Source organism: Sminthopsis crassicaudata, chromosome 4 (assembly GCF_048593235.1).
Source record: "Sminthopsis crassicaudata isolate SCR6 chromosome 4, ASM4859323v1, whole genome shotgun sequence".
NCBI lineage: Eukaryota > Metazoa > Chordata > Mammalia > Dasyuromorphia > Dasyuridae > Sminthopsis > Sminthopsis crassicaudata.
Window position 1 is genome coordinate 449329371 of NC_133620.1, and position 15851 is coordinate 449345221.

Consider the following 15851-nt stretch of genomic DNA (forward strand, 5'->3'; position numbering starts at 1 on the left):
GGAACCTAAGAACAGATCTAGCAAGTTAAGGCCAAAAGCGTTATTAAGGACCTATTGTATGTTTGGCACAGTGTAAATGCTACAGAGGAAAGTCAAACCATGTGCCCTGCTCTGGAAGAGGTTACTTTCTAATGTGGAAGGTGAGATTTGAGCTGAGTTTTGAAGGGGGCCAGGTAAGCCAGGAAGCAAGGGCCAGAACAAGAAGTGAAATGAATAGAAAAAACATAGAGGTAAATGTTTTATTGAAGGAGTAGCAAGGAGGTAGGTTATTACTGGATTGTAAAATACATGGAAAATAGTGAAGTGGAAGAATTTTAGAAAGTTAGGAAGGAATGAGGCAGTGAAGGGTTTTAAATGTCAAAACGAGGACTTCATATTTGATCTTGGAGGTGATAGGGAGTCATTGGAGTTTATTAAGTAGAGGGTTGGGATTGACATGATCAGACCTACAATTTAGGAAGATCACTTTGGCTGCTGAGTGGAGGATGGATCTGAACAATGGAACACAGAGTGACTTTGAGCTGGGGATATCAAACAGCAGCTATTGCAATAGTCTAGGAGGGACGTGATAAAGGCTTGAATCAGGGTGGTGAAGGAGTCAAAGGACAGACAGGAACACATACAAGAGAGGCTAAAATTGCCAGGATGTGGCACTTCATACTTCATGTGATTTAGAGAAACTTGAGATGTGAGACTAGAATGGGATGATTTTTCTTTTTTTTAAATTTTTTTATATTTTATTTTCAAAATATATGCATAACATTTAACATTCACCCTTGAAAAACTTTGTATTCCAAATTTTTTCTTCCTCCCTTCCCTCCACCCCCTCCTTTAGACAGCAAGTAATCCAAATTATGTTAAACATACACAATTCTGTACACATTTCCATATTTATCATGCTACACAGGAAAAATCAGAAAAGGAAAAAAAATGAGAAAGAAAACAAAAATCAAGCAAACAACAACAAAAAAGATGAAAATACTATGTTATGATCCACACTCAGTCCCTCTAGTCTTCTCTTTGGATGCAGATGACTCTCTCCATCACAAGTTTATTGGAACTGTCTTAAATCACCACATTGTTGAAAAGAGCTACATACATCAGAGTTGATCATCACATAATCTTGTTACTGCTGTATACAATGTCCTCTTGGTTCTATTCACTTCATTTAGCATTAATTCATGTAAATCTCTCTAGGCCTTTCTGAAATCCTCCAGCTAATTGTTTCTTATAGAACAATGATATTCCATAACATTTATATACTATAACTTATATGGCCAATTCCCAACTGATGGCATTCACGTAGTTTCCCATTTCTTGCCATTACAAAAAAAGGCCGCCACAATCATTTTTGCATATGTGGGTCCCTTTCCCTCCTTTATGATCTCTTTGGGATACAGACCCAGTAGAGACACTGCTGGATCAAAGGGTATGATAGCCCTTTGGGTATTGTTCCATATTGCTCTCCAGAATGGTTGAATCAACAATGTATTAGTGTCTCCATTTTCCCACATCCAAGAGATGATTTCTTATCTAATTCTTTTCCTTCTCTATGTTCTATGCACACAGTGGCTGCTTAATAAATGTTGAATGAATGAACGAGGAGATCTTTTGTTGATGCTTCCAGAACCAAGAAGTAATTAAGCTGAAATCACTGATTTCTCTTTCTCTATTTCCTAAATTAATTTTATTGCCTGAACTGTTGTATTGTTCATTTAAAAAGGAAGAAAAAAAATAGAGAGATTTTACTTAGTGGTCAAACATTTCCTATATGGAAATCATTGTGAGAGTGATAGCCATTAATAAGAATGATGAAATAAAATCTACTCTCTTTTTGATTATTACTATCTTGTTGAACTTAAACTTATTGAATTGTGTCACTGCTATTGGAATGGGGAAAGGAAAGAAACTTGTCAGGGAATGTCCAGTCCTTGGACCAGTCACAATATGTTTTGTCTGCTATCATCCTAATGATTGCTTGGTGAGCCTTCTTCTAGAAAGTCATGATGGAGAAAACCCCTGCTCTTGTTTTCCACCAAGTTCAAGAGTTATCCTATAGCTTTTTCTTTTTATTCTTTCCTTATCTTTAGTGGAAGAGCAGACCAGATAACAATCTGTGCATTTCAAAAGGCAATAGAGCCATCAGAGATCCAAGAACTGAATTTTATAGCTTTGTGGGTAATATGCTGGACCCAGACTAGCAGTAAATTGACTTAGGAGTGAAATGTCAGTATGACAAGCAAGGGAAAGTAGTCATGACCATCAGCAATTATTTTGCCTGGTGTATTATTTTGGGTCTTATAACTCCATCAGCCAGCACTGTTCTTAGAAGTCAAATCTGCAACCTTAGTCAGGCACTGTGCTGAGCCCTGGTGATATAAAGAAAGGCAAAAACATAGTCCCTTCCCTCAAGGATTTCACAATCTAATGCAGAAGACAATATAAAACTGACTAGGTACAAAGAAGATAGGATGAATTGGGCATAGTTTCAGAGGAAAGGGCACTAAGATTAGGGAGGGCTGGGAAAAGCTTCTTGCTGAAAGTAGGAATTTAGGTGAGATTTGAAGAAAACCAAGGAAGCTAGCAAAGAAGATGAGCAAAGAATTTCAGGCATGGGGACAGATGGTGAAAATTCATGGAGTCAAGAGATGGAATATCTTGTATGAGGAACAGAAAGGACATCAGCCTTACTGAACTACAAGTACTCAGAAGGAGTATGATATAAGAAGATTAGAAAGGTAGGAAAATAGCAGGTTATTAAGGTCTAATTTAGAAGCCAAACAGAGGATTTTGTATTTTATTCTGGAAATAATAAGGAACCATTGGAGTTTATTAATTGAATAGAATTTTCAACCTTACAGCTGAAATACTGAATCCTAAAAATATTGAAAACCTTTCACAATCCGACTCTAATCTTTCTTTCTAGGTAGGCTACCCTCCTTGCAAGTTCATACTCACAAGTTGGTGTATGGGTAATGACAATCATAGATTTAAAACACCTAAAAAAAATTTACTAACGCTATAGCTTATGAGCCTCTACGAGTGTATTTACCTTGACTCTATTTGGCTAGAGGTGACAAATAGTTCAAAGCAAAAGTATTTACTGAAATGGCATAATATAAACAAGCTAGAAGTGAAAAAGCACATAAATAGGAAATACACATAGCCAACACATGCATGAAGATAAGCAAGTTATTCATATGGTTCAGTGTAACTGAACATTGAATCAGAGGACATGAGTTCAAACCTTACCTTTGATGCTTACTCCTTATATGGCCATAGGCAAATCATTTAATCTCCCTGGGTATTATTACCTGCTCTGCAAAATTAGGGATTAATTCTCCCTCTCTCCTCAAATAAATTTGTACTTAGATCCTTGTACATGTTACATCAGCTGGTAGAATAAAATCTCTTTGAGGTCAAGAGCTATTTTTTCCCCCAAAGTCCAACACAATGCCTGTCAATGTAATAGAAACTTAACAAAATTTGTTGGATTGGGTTGACATCATGGCTTTGTATTTACAAAATACAACTTGGGCAACTTTTCTGGATCTTAGTCACCTCTTTTATAGGATGCAAGGGTTGGACTAGATGTTCTCTAGGAAAACTTAACATTAATAGGATGACCCAAGTAGTCACTGTATGACTCATTTTTGGTCACTTTTATTTTTATATCTTCTTAGATTATTCACATAATCATTCTTATCTAGTCCCTTATTCCTTCCCATTTGGGTTATTGCAATAGCTGCTGGTGGGTCTCCCTACTCTAATCCATCCTTTATTCAGACACTGAAAGGATTTTCCTAAAGCACAGGTCTGACCAGGACAAATCCCTACCCCACTCAAGAAACTCCAGGGGTTTCTTATTGTAGCCTCTAAGAGCAAATCCAAAATTCTCTTTGACATTCAAAGCCTTTCATAATCAATGCCCTCTTATCTTTCCAATCTTCTTATGACTTACTCCTCTCAATTTGACACATAATTACAAATTCTTCAATCCAGTGATGCTTGCCTCCTGGCTATTTCATGAATAAGACACTCCAATCTCTTAGCTCTGGGCATTTTCTTTGGTCATCCCAATTGAAAAAAAAAAGTTGTATGAAAATATCATAATATTCAGTTCATGACATGGAACAGCCATGACAAGACATCCATCACAGATTACAAAGTTATGCTATTTATTATGTAAATTAACAAGTTCCTAGTGAAACTTAGAAACTAGGAAAAAGGAGCCACCAGGGGAAAATGTTTTGAACTAAGGTGTAGAGAGTGCTTCATAGTGGCTTAATTCTGGAAAGAATTCAACAAAAATCTTCATTATAAATATATCTTTTATAGGGGAAATATAATCTTGGGAGGTTTTCAGAGAAGGAATGGAAATAAAGGCAGGAACAAGGGTATTGGCAAGTGAGGCAACTGCCTGGGATCAGCTCAATTTTATAGCACCACTCCTTTTGGAGGTCTTGGGTAATACCACCTTACCATATCCAATCAGAAAGCCAAGTTATGATCTCAAAAATCTGAGGTTAAATTTCCCCTATGAATCTACACATGGCTTAGGCCATCTTTGCTCAATCCTTTTTGGGTTAGTCTACTTTGGCAATCTGCCTCTTGATGTTTTTCTCCTCACCTTTTTCCTAATGCCTTTTGATATCTTGTTGTCTATCTTGTAAAGGCCTTAAAGAGAGATTTTTTACTAAGCATTATTCGTTTTTTGAACTTGGGTAGAATATTATAAATCATAATTATAAATATATAAATGCTATTTATATTATATATAACAATAAATATATATTTATAAATATATAAATATAAATTACAAATAGCTTACTTAATATGCACTGTTTTAAGATGGACTATTCAATGTATTTATATATCCTATTCCAGAACCTTTTGTGACAACTGAAGTTAATTAGGCAACTTTTAAATTCATTTTTGCATTAAAATTCATCTTATAAGAAACTATATTGTTACTAATTCCTAAGTGAAATCTTATCCTAATATAATGCTAAGTATAAAAATTGTATTTTTTCTTTTTGAATTTGGATTTCATATGTAATCTATATGTCTATCTGTCATATCTATATATCATATATGATATCTATATATCAATCTACATGATGATTGGACAACCTAAATCTGTAGATTGCTTGATCTAAAAGGTTCTAAATTTGATTTCTTAGGTAACCTTCATTATCTGACCTGATATGTGTGAAATTGGTCTTAAGATCAATTTTTATAGGAAATTTTTAGCTGAGAAGAGAATCTCTAAAAGCAACCTGAACTGGAGAAAAACTGCTTTGAGATCACATCCAAACCACAGGACTGTATCAGATGTTTCCAGTGCAACAGAAGGACATACATGTGTGAATTTTATTTTGTTGTTTACTTTTCCCCTTGGTATCTTTTATCTGAAAAGTCTGCTTATCCCCCACTTTGATTTTGTCAAAGCACCTTCCATCTTTCCCTTTCCTTCACATATTCTCTCCTCATAAATCCCATAGTAAGAAACCCTTGATGAAAGGCTTTGTTGTATCAGTTAGTGATACTTTAGGAGGTCACAAGAATGAGATAAATGATTATTAATTATCAATATCTTAGGGAGATTTGGAGTTCCCCGCCCCTACATCTCACCAAGTTTTCACTTTTAAATTCAGTTCTTAAGGATATTGTTGGTGATGAGATTGGATATGCTTTTTCTTTCAAAGCCTCCCCCTGGTAGAAGCTATTGTGTTCTGCTCACCTTGGGTGGGGTATACATTCTTTGAACTGATAGCCCAAAGCTGTGAGTGGTTTGATATGGAGATACTTTCCTTATCCAAAAGATATTCAGCCTTTCATTTTAATGTAACTCACTTCCAGTCTTGGTAACTAATTAGATCTGATTGCTGTTTGATAGGCTAACTACTGTATTGAAAGATCTGTAAACTGTGTCCACTACTTTTATCTTTGCTCTAAGAGAGATGTGCTTTTTTTTTTAACCTGGTAAGAAAGTTAATTCTCTGTCTCTTTTCTTACCTTACACTAATTACTGATTGAGCATTACTTCAGTCAAACTGAGACCTGGGAAAGATCTTAGCTTAAAAAGGTCAAGGTCTCCCACTGTATCCAGGACCATCTCCAGTCCTCCTGATCTATATTTTGTCATTGGATCCAGATAGTTCTGGAGGGGAAAGTGAGGCACAGCCTTCTCACACCTAAATCCAATTCACTTGTATATCATGACAACATTTCCCTGATGTTATGGTTCTCTTTGAGAATGAAGGAAAAACAACTGGGAAAAGTGGAAATGGATTTGGCAGAATTTAGGTTAAAGACCAGCACTTCAAGCTGTATTTGAAAATAAGCTCCAAATGTATATATGATTTAGGAGAAAGGAAGAAATTGCCTTTTAGATCTAGGGAAGAATTCATGATGAAATAAGGGATTTCAAGAGACAAACAGACAATTTTGATTACATAAAATTAAAAAGATTTTGCCCAAATAATACTGATGAAGCTAAAAATAGAAAGGAAATGTATTTTTGGGAGAAAATCTTGGTAGTAAGTTTGTTTGATAAAGGTCTCATTTCCAAAATAAATAAAGATTAAATTTATAAGAATTAAGTATCATTTATTAGTTGATATATGCTTAAAGTATATTAAGTATATAGGGTATATCAAGCATGCAGTACATGCAAAGATAGTTTTCAACAGTCATATTTGCAAAACCTTGTGTTCCAAATGTTTTTCTCTCTCCCTCCCTCCAAGATGGCAAGCAATCTGATATAGGTTAAACATGGGTTCTTCTAAATATATTTCCATATTCATCATGCTGCACAAGGAAAATCAAATCAAAAGGGAAAATAACATAAGAAAACAAGCAAATGAACAATAAAAAGGCGAAATACTGTGCTTTGATCCAGTCAGTCTCCATAGTTTTCTCTGTGGATGCTGGATGGCTCTTTCCATCACAAGTATATTGGAATTGCCTTGAATCACCACAGTGTTGAAGACAACAGCTAGTTGTCAAAGGAAGAAATCCAAGCTGTCACAAGTCATATAAAAAATGTTCTACATCACTAATAATTAAAGAAATGCAAATTAGGTAATTCTTCTACTTCACACACATCAGATTGGTCAAGATGACATAAAATAAAAAATGACAATTTGGATGATGAACAACAAAAAAAAGCAGTAATGTTAAAATAAACTATTCATATATTTTTAAGACTCTTAGGAAACCTGTGAAAAATTCTTTTTATAGATGGTAAATACAATTCACTATAGTACAGTTCCTGTAGTAGCTAAGTCAGCCTATAGTTGATTAGCTTGAATAAGATTAGTTAATTTGTTGAAAAACAAACAAAAAACCTCTTTAGTTAAACTAAATTAAGACTAAATGATAAACCTATTTTTAAGGCAGTTCCCAGTCCCCAGTCAAATTCCCAGTCAAATCTGGGAATTGGCTAGGCTGTGTGGTATATAATTATATGGTCTCTGATTTCAGATTTAAGGTGTCTTCCTTAGAAATGGGAATCAAAATAAGCAAAAAGTTCCCTGAACTCTGTTGGAAAAAATGATTAAAATGTTTAATCAGAGAATTTATTCACTCATGTCTGATTCTTCATGATGCCATGGACCACGTTGTCCAAGGGGTTTTCTTGGTAATGATATTGTTTGCCATTTCCTTCTCCAGGGGATGAAAGCAAATAGAGTTAAGGGATACTAGGGTCACACAGCCAGTAAGTGTCTAAGGTTGGAGCTGAACTTCCTGATTCCAGGTCCCGTGCTCTATCTTCTGAGTCATCTAGCTGCCCCTGGCCAAGAATATTAGTATTAAATCATTCTTTGTAGATCTTTAAGTGGAAAGATTGTTTATTTGCAGTCACCTACATGCCTATAGTGTCCACTCAAAAGTGAATTTAGAATTATAGTAAAAAAAAAAAAAATTGTCCAAGAACAAGTAATACTGTGTTTCCTTGATTTTTGTTTTTTATTGTTTAATGTTTTTATACAGTCAGCAATGTCTCTTAGTATTGTGTTCTGGTACTGTTTTCCAGTAGTGTGATCAGCCAAAAAAATAGGGTGACAAGGGTAAGAACTTTCAAAGAAAATACACACACAGCTCTATATAAACACATGTATATATACACACATGTACATATGCATATACACATATATGTATATTGTATATATGTATGTGTGTTTATAGTATTATCTGTGTTCCACATAGAGACAGACTGACAGTATAGAAACATGTTAAAATTTTTCTTTTTAGCAAAAGGGAACATTTTCTTAACTTTAAATCCCTTTAAAGACTTTTCCTTTTAGGAAAGAGCAAAAACTAAGGTTTTTCTTAGCAACTGGATTTACAATGTTGCTGTAAAGATCAAACTGACTTCTCTGGCTTCCTTTTAAATCCCACCTAAAATCTCATCTTTTACTGGAAGCCTTTCCTGATACCTCTTAATTATAGTGCTTTCCCTCTGTTAATAATTTCTTATTCATCCTATAAAGTTTCTTGCTTTATATATGTTCATTTGCATATTGTATCTGCCATTAGAATGTAAGTACCTTGAGGTGAGAAACTTGTCACTTTTTTTGTATAGCTAATGCTTAGCAGAGCCTCTGTTTAGTCATTTTCAGTCGTGTCTGATTCTTTGAAACCCCTTTTGTGATTTTCTTGACAAAGATATTGGCATGTTTTACCAGTTCATTTTACAGATGAGGAAAGTAAGGCAAACGGGGTTAAGTGACTTGTCCAGGGTCACACAGCTAGTAAATATCTGAGGATATATTTGAATTCAGATCTTTCTGACTCCAGACTTGGCGCTTTGTGCACTGTGACACCACCTAGTGGCCTTTATTATTATTATATTTTACAGTTTTTAAGTTTCTAGCAATATAGTTTTAGAAAAGCATTTTTTCATTTATTTATTTATTTATTTTTATTAAAACTTTTTATTTTCAATTTTTCAACATTAATCCTTGAAAAATCTTGTGTTCCCAAGACTGAAGAGAAACAGAAAAAGGTACACAGAACCCTTGAGAACTGTAACTCTGTTGTGGGTATAGAAAAAATACTCATGGATAATTTGATTTTACTGATATAAAAGAAAAAAAGGGGGGTGTAGTAAAGGGAAGGAGGTCGTTTCAAAAAAAGGGGAAGGAATGATAAAAAGAGGGAAACTACATCCCAGGAAGAGGCATAGAAAATACACCATATCTGAGGGAATTTAGTGAGGGGGAGAATCATTGTGTGAATCTTATTCTCATCAGAAGAGGCTCAAAGAGTAAATAATTGACATATTTGTTTTTCAGAGAATTTTCTCTCACCTCATTAAAAGGGGGGAGAGGAAAAGGGAAAAGGAAAAGGAGAATAAGTGAAGGGACTTGGAGGGAGGGGGGAGGGATACTAAAAAAAGGGAGGGCTGTGCGTCACAAGGGGGGTCTATAAATTAAATATCGGGGAAGGGGATAAGGGGGGTCAAGGGAAAAAGCATAATCTGGGGATAATATGATGGCAGGAAATACAGAATTAGTAATTTTAACTGTAAATGTGAATGGGATGAACGCTCCCATCAAACGGAGACGGATAGCAGATTGGATCAAAAATCAGAACCCTTAAAGCAGGGAGATACATACAGAGTAAAGGTAAAAGGTTGGAACAGAGCCTATTATGCTTCAGGTAAAGCCAAAAAAGCAGGGGTAGCTATCCTTATCTCAGATCAAGCAATAGCAGAAGTTGATCTAGTTAAAAAAGATAAGGAAGGAAACTATATCCTGCTGATAGGTAGCATAAATAATGAAGCCATATCAATACTAAACATATACGCACCAAGTGGTATAGCATCTAATTTTCTAAAGGAAAAGTTAAGAGAATTGCAAGAAGAAATAGACAGTAAAACTATAATAGTGGGAGATCTCAACCTTGCACTCTCAGAATTAGACAAATCAAACCACAAAACAAATAAGAAAGAAATTAAAAAAGTAAATAGAACATTAGAAAAACTAGGTATGATAGACCTTTGGAGAAAACTGAATGGCAATAGAAAGGAATATACTTTCTTCTCAGCAGTTTATGGATCCTATACAAAAATAGACCATATATTAGGACATAAAGATCTCAAAATTAAATGTAGGAAGGCAGAAATAATAAATGCCTTCTTCTCAGATCACAATGCAACAAAAGCTACATTCAGTAAAAAGTTAGGGGTAAATAGACCAAAAAGTAATTGGAAAATGAACAGACATGTACCTTCAGAATCTAATGCTTATTGTGCAACAAGAAAATGGTATTTACACACATGTATTGTATCTAGGTTATATTGTAACACATGTAAAATGTATGGGTTTGCCTGTCACTGGGGGGAGGGAGTAGAGGGAGGGGGAGATAATTTGGAAAAAATGAATACAAGGGACAATATTATAAAAAATTAATAAAAAAATTTAAAAAAAAATATTGCTTCTTTTCACTAAAGATAAAAAAAAAAAAAAGAAAAATCGTGTGTTCCAATTCCCCCCTCCTCCACTCCAACCCCAGATGACAAGCAATCCAGTACAAAGCATTGCTTTTTTAAAAAAAGTGCTGTTGAACAAGAATATAAGATAATCAATTCTGTCTTCAATAATGAGATGATCCAATCCAGTTCCAATTGTTCAATGATGAAGAAAACCATCCACACCTAGAGAGAAGACCATGGGAACTGAATGTGGTTCACAATATAACATTCTTATTCTTTTTGTTACTTGCTTGCATTTTATTTTTCTTCACTTTTTCTTTTTCTTTTCTTTTTCTTTTTTTTTTTTTTTTGCTGGTTTTATTTGATTTTTCTTGTGCAGCACAATAATTGTATAAATATTCATGCATATATTGGATTTAACACATATTTCTACCATATTTAACCTGTATTGGACTACTTGCCATCTAGGGGAGGGCTTAGGGGAAGGGTGAGAAAATTGGAACACAAGGTTTTGCAAGGGCTAATGTTGAAGAATTGTCCACGCATATGTTTTGGAAAATAGAAAGCTTTGATAAAGTAAAAAAATAAAAATAAAAAGTGCTGTTGATTTGTGGAATGATACCTTAAGAGTTATGCATTTGTATCATTATATAGCTTCTCTTTTGACTTGAATGCTGTGATTTGATTTGAACAATTAATAACAAGCTAGCAATTTTTAAAGACCTTAAGATTTACAAAGTGTTTTATACATCTAAACTTTTATACATACAAACTTTATTTGTGTAAACATTCACAAAGCTAATTCATTTGATCTCAACAACAATCCTGTGAAGTAAATGTTATTGTGGCTGGAGATAAATGGACCTTGTCCAAGGTCACATAGCTATTAAAGGTCTGAAACTACATTTGTTATGTTATCCTGACTTCAAGTCTCTTACACTACTCAATGTAACACCAATTTCTGGATGGCAGAGACAGACACTATCCTTAAAGATTGCCTTAGTATTCAAATAGGTATACTCTGGTTGTGTCAAAAAGTTATGATGTTTGGGAAAAGTACCAGATACTTTTAAGAAGTCTCACTGTCTGTAAGAAGTTCTGTAGGAACTTGCCAACTTCTGAATCTTTGGCCTTGGAAAAGTCATATAGATTTATGAACTCTATGAAAGAAGAAGCTGTAGGAATGTGTGTTCAAGGAAATTTTAACCTGAGATGAGAATCACTAGAAAATTGGTTTAACAAGCAACTAAGATCCCTCTACCCTATATCATCCATACTAAGAGCCAATTGGGGGATGGCTTAAAACTTTAACAATGTAGTATGTATAGAATAGAAATTATTTATATGTTGAATTGTTTGATTACTCATGATAAAATATAGGGAAACTAATTGAATAAATTGTAACTGAATTGATCTCTATCAGAATTACATTTTTGAACCAACTTTGGAGTAGGAATATCATTTAAAAAGATTTTCTTTTTTCTTTATCTTTTTTTTCCCCTTTGGGGATTGACATATGGTACATTGGGCTAATTAAAATTGTCTTTTGGGTTTTGAATGGATTTCCCTGATTTAACTTTATTTGTAAAATTCTAAAATGTGATATTTTCATCTTTTCTAATGATTTTTTTTCATTAGAAACTAAAACAAGAAACAACTGAAAGTTTTTAGAAGTAACTTGCATATGCTTCATAAGAACTAAAGATAAATATTTTCACTAATTAATATGAGACTTGATATTGCTGTTAACTTGAGAAATAATTGTACACTGCTCTGAGCTGCAAGGGATAGAACTACTAATGTCAGGTAGAATTTCTTGGAGGGGAAGTTAGGTGATACTTTGGTTAGGTCACTCTGGAGTCAAGAAGACCTGAGTTAAATATGACTTTAGACATTTATTAGCTGTGCAATCCTAGGCAGGTGATTTAACCTCAGGTTTCTCATCCGTAAAATGGGGATAATAATAGCACCTGTATTGCAGAGTTGTCCTGAGGATCAAACATGATTACATGCCTTACAGACAGTAAATATTATACAAATGTTAATTATTCAGAACCTTTATTGCTCATATTTTTACTGCTCTGAGTTTGTGGTTATTTCTTGTCCTGTCTGACTCTTAGGGATCCAATTTGGGGTTTTCTTGGTAAAGATTCTGGGGCAGTTTGTCATTTCCTCCTCCAGCTCATATGATAGATGAGGGAAGTGAGATAAACAGGGTAAAGTGACTTGCCCAGTAAGTGTCTGAGACTGGATTTGAACTCAGGAAGATTCTGCTCGAAGTTACCATTGGTGGACAGTTCTTAGAATTGTTATTTCCTTTTCCATTGATTGAATGGTTACATATTCATATATAAAAATATGTTTTCATAACCTCATACTCTCTGTTTGAACAACCTTTTCCTTCTTTTGACCTAAAGAAAACGAGGATTAAATATGTACTCAAAGGAAAATAAAGTTATAAAACGCTCTCTCATTCTTTGTTTTTTCTTTGAAACAGCACTGTTTATTTCTGAGCAATGAGCAATATTTTGAAATTCATTTCTTCTCAGGTTTTGAAGTGTATTTAATTTAAAGATAATATCTCCATCGTCAACTATGTTATTTCTACATTGTCTGTATTTCCCAGCAGCCTTGACAGCATTTTCTGAACCTTTCTCTTTAAAATCTTCACATTTCATTACTTTAGCCATAGTAAATTTCTTTCCAAAATCAGTATGAATTTTTCCTGGTGACTGAGGAACCTTTGTCCCTTTTCTGATGGTCCATGCATGTACTTCAAATGGGTCTGCAGTGAAAAAGTATTTTAGTTGGAGTACCTTAATGATCTTTGGCAAAGCACTTTATATCATGTTCTCCTGCAGATCTTCTGTTTCTCCTCAGCACTCATTTCTTGCAACTTGAGTTCTAAGGTTTCACTAAAAAGAAGGCATCTGGGTCATGCTTGTCTATCTACTCTTCAATTTTTAGCAACCATTTGTTTTTCTTTCTAATGTAGTCCTTTTCTGAAAGATGAGACAAGTAGATCATTGTTTTTTTTTTAACATTCTTATTTATTTTTTCTAGTTATATATGTTTTATATATGTTTACATATATATGTATTTATATTAAATTTTAATACATACATAGGGTCTACCTGACATCTAGGGGAGAGGGTGGGGGAAAGAGAGGAAAAGTTGGAAGAGAAGGTTTTGCAATGGTCAATGCTGAAAAAACTACCCATGCATATGTTTTGCAAATAAAAAGATATTAAAAAATAAATTTTAATACATATTTATAAGTCATGCTGAGAGAATTAAGAACAAAAAAGAAAAAAACACAGGACAGAAAAAAACAAACAGAAAAAAGGAATGAATTGATTTACTTTCTATCTCCATAGTTCTCTTTCTGGATGCACATGGCATTTTCTATCCAAAATTTATTGAGATTGCCTTGGCTTAATAAGTCACTGAGAAAAACCTAGTCTTTCATAGTTAGATCATCGGTTTTGAAGTTAGAAACAAATTGTTTATTCAACACTTTAATCTCTTTGTCATTCCAATCATGATAGAAGCATATAAGTTTCAAAAAGCTCTCATTCTTAGTAGAGAGGCAAGATGATTAGAATATTTCATTAGGAACTGGAATATGCATATTTATCTTCCAAACATTTCCCAATGGATAAAGAACATATTTATGGGGTTCAAGATAACTACAATTTTATTAGTAGTCTTAGATTTTCTGTTCTGGTGTGCCAGTGAAAAGAATGGTAAAACTGCTGCTCCAGATCACATTTGTTCTTGGAAGTAAAAGGGAAGAAGTTTGAAAAAGTAGGGTAAAATTTTGATTCTATTGCAGAAGGTGCATCTGAACATTCACAAATGAATTTCATACAAATATTTTGAATATATTTTAGTAATTATCTATACATTTTCAATGTCAGTTGAAGATTTGTTATGAAAACCAGCTACTGATTCAAGAGTTGTCCACAAATGTCTAATCATGTTTTTCCTGTTTGAGACATTACTAAGCAGATACTAAGCAGAAGATTGTTGATATTAAGCATTTTACAGTTCAGGTCATTCAGGATCTTAAAAAAAAAAAAAAAAAAGATTCTTCCTTTAACCTTCAGATTTTGTCCATCATCATCTACAGGGCTTAGAGGTAATATTGAAAGAACAAATGGTAATGTGAAAATTGAAACTCTCAAAACTTTCAAATGAATTTCAGGTACTCTGCCCTGATATCCTTCCTATATCTTTATTGATTATTATCAGGTCAGTACCATAAGGTTTGCATTTGTTTCTATGTGAAATAATGACAGGAACAGCAGATTAGGTTTTGTCAGGCTAGAGCAGAATTTCTTAGGGAACCACAAGAAGTAGGATTGTACAACTTGGAAACTGGCTTGTCGATTGACTGGGAAAAAACACCTCTGTAAATCTGTCCTTGAAAGGAGGTAAAAAGGCCTATCTTGGATCACAACTGAAGGTGTTGATTCATGGATAAATGTAAGCTAACAGCACCAGTTTGTGAACAGTGGCCTAGGATAGATCCCTCAGACTCAGAATTATCAGGGGAAAATGATCCCCAGAAGCAGATGATTTCATGAAATAACTCAATTTAAGATGATGTAATGATATTTTTGCTATCTAAATAGACATTACTATGAATTAATCGTTCCCTTTTTGTCCTGTTTTAAAATTTTGTTGCTCATTTCTTTTCTTTGTTAGTCATGTTTATTTTCTATTGCCTCTTAAAGAGTGTCCGGACTCCTTTGGAAAGCAGCTACGTGAGTAGACTATTGGGCTGGGAATCAAGAACTCAGTTCTAATTTATTCATTCTTACTAAGAGGTATGGCTTCCACTAGTGATTGATGTTTGCTTCATAATATTTAAGAGAATGCTTTGGTTTTGTTATGCACATATGACAAGCACATGAGTCCTGAGGGTGACAGCACCTCCCCTTTCTCCCACTTGGCATCCCTGCTTCCAGCCTACCCTTCAGTGACAATTTTTATGGAAAAGGGGTCAACTACCCTCATCAGCTGCCACATGAAAAGAGGGATGGATAGATAGCCTCGATGAGAAAGTGGAGCATCCTGAAGTAGAAACAGGGAGCAGCATGTATCAAGGAAGTCAAAACACTGACCATCATCTCCCTTCAGACTTTGAGAAGGACACTGTGAACCCCCCAACCCTGGAAATTAAATGACATTAAATAATGACAATAAAGTAGTATTCATATCTGCTTTGCTGCTGTAACTTAAGGATTATTGATCTTTTCATCTGACTTGCAACAGAAACCTCTCAAAAATATCTCTTCTACCATACCACAAGCTCAAGAGCAGAGACAATTTTGCTCTTCTGTTTTTAACTTCAGCTAACAATACTTGTTAATTGAAATAAGTTTAAATGGTTAATTGAAAA

General features: G+C 34.2%; 1 pseudogene; it reads right to left on the reverse strand.

Moving 5' to 3' along the window:
- The window catches only part of LOC141540951 (obg-like ATPase 1), a 45908-nt pseudogene extending 30329 nt beyond the window's left edge, over window positions 1–15579 (reverse strand).
- Between the last annotated feature and the right edge of the window lie 272 nt (window positions 15580–15851).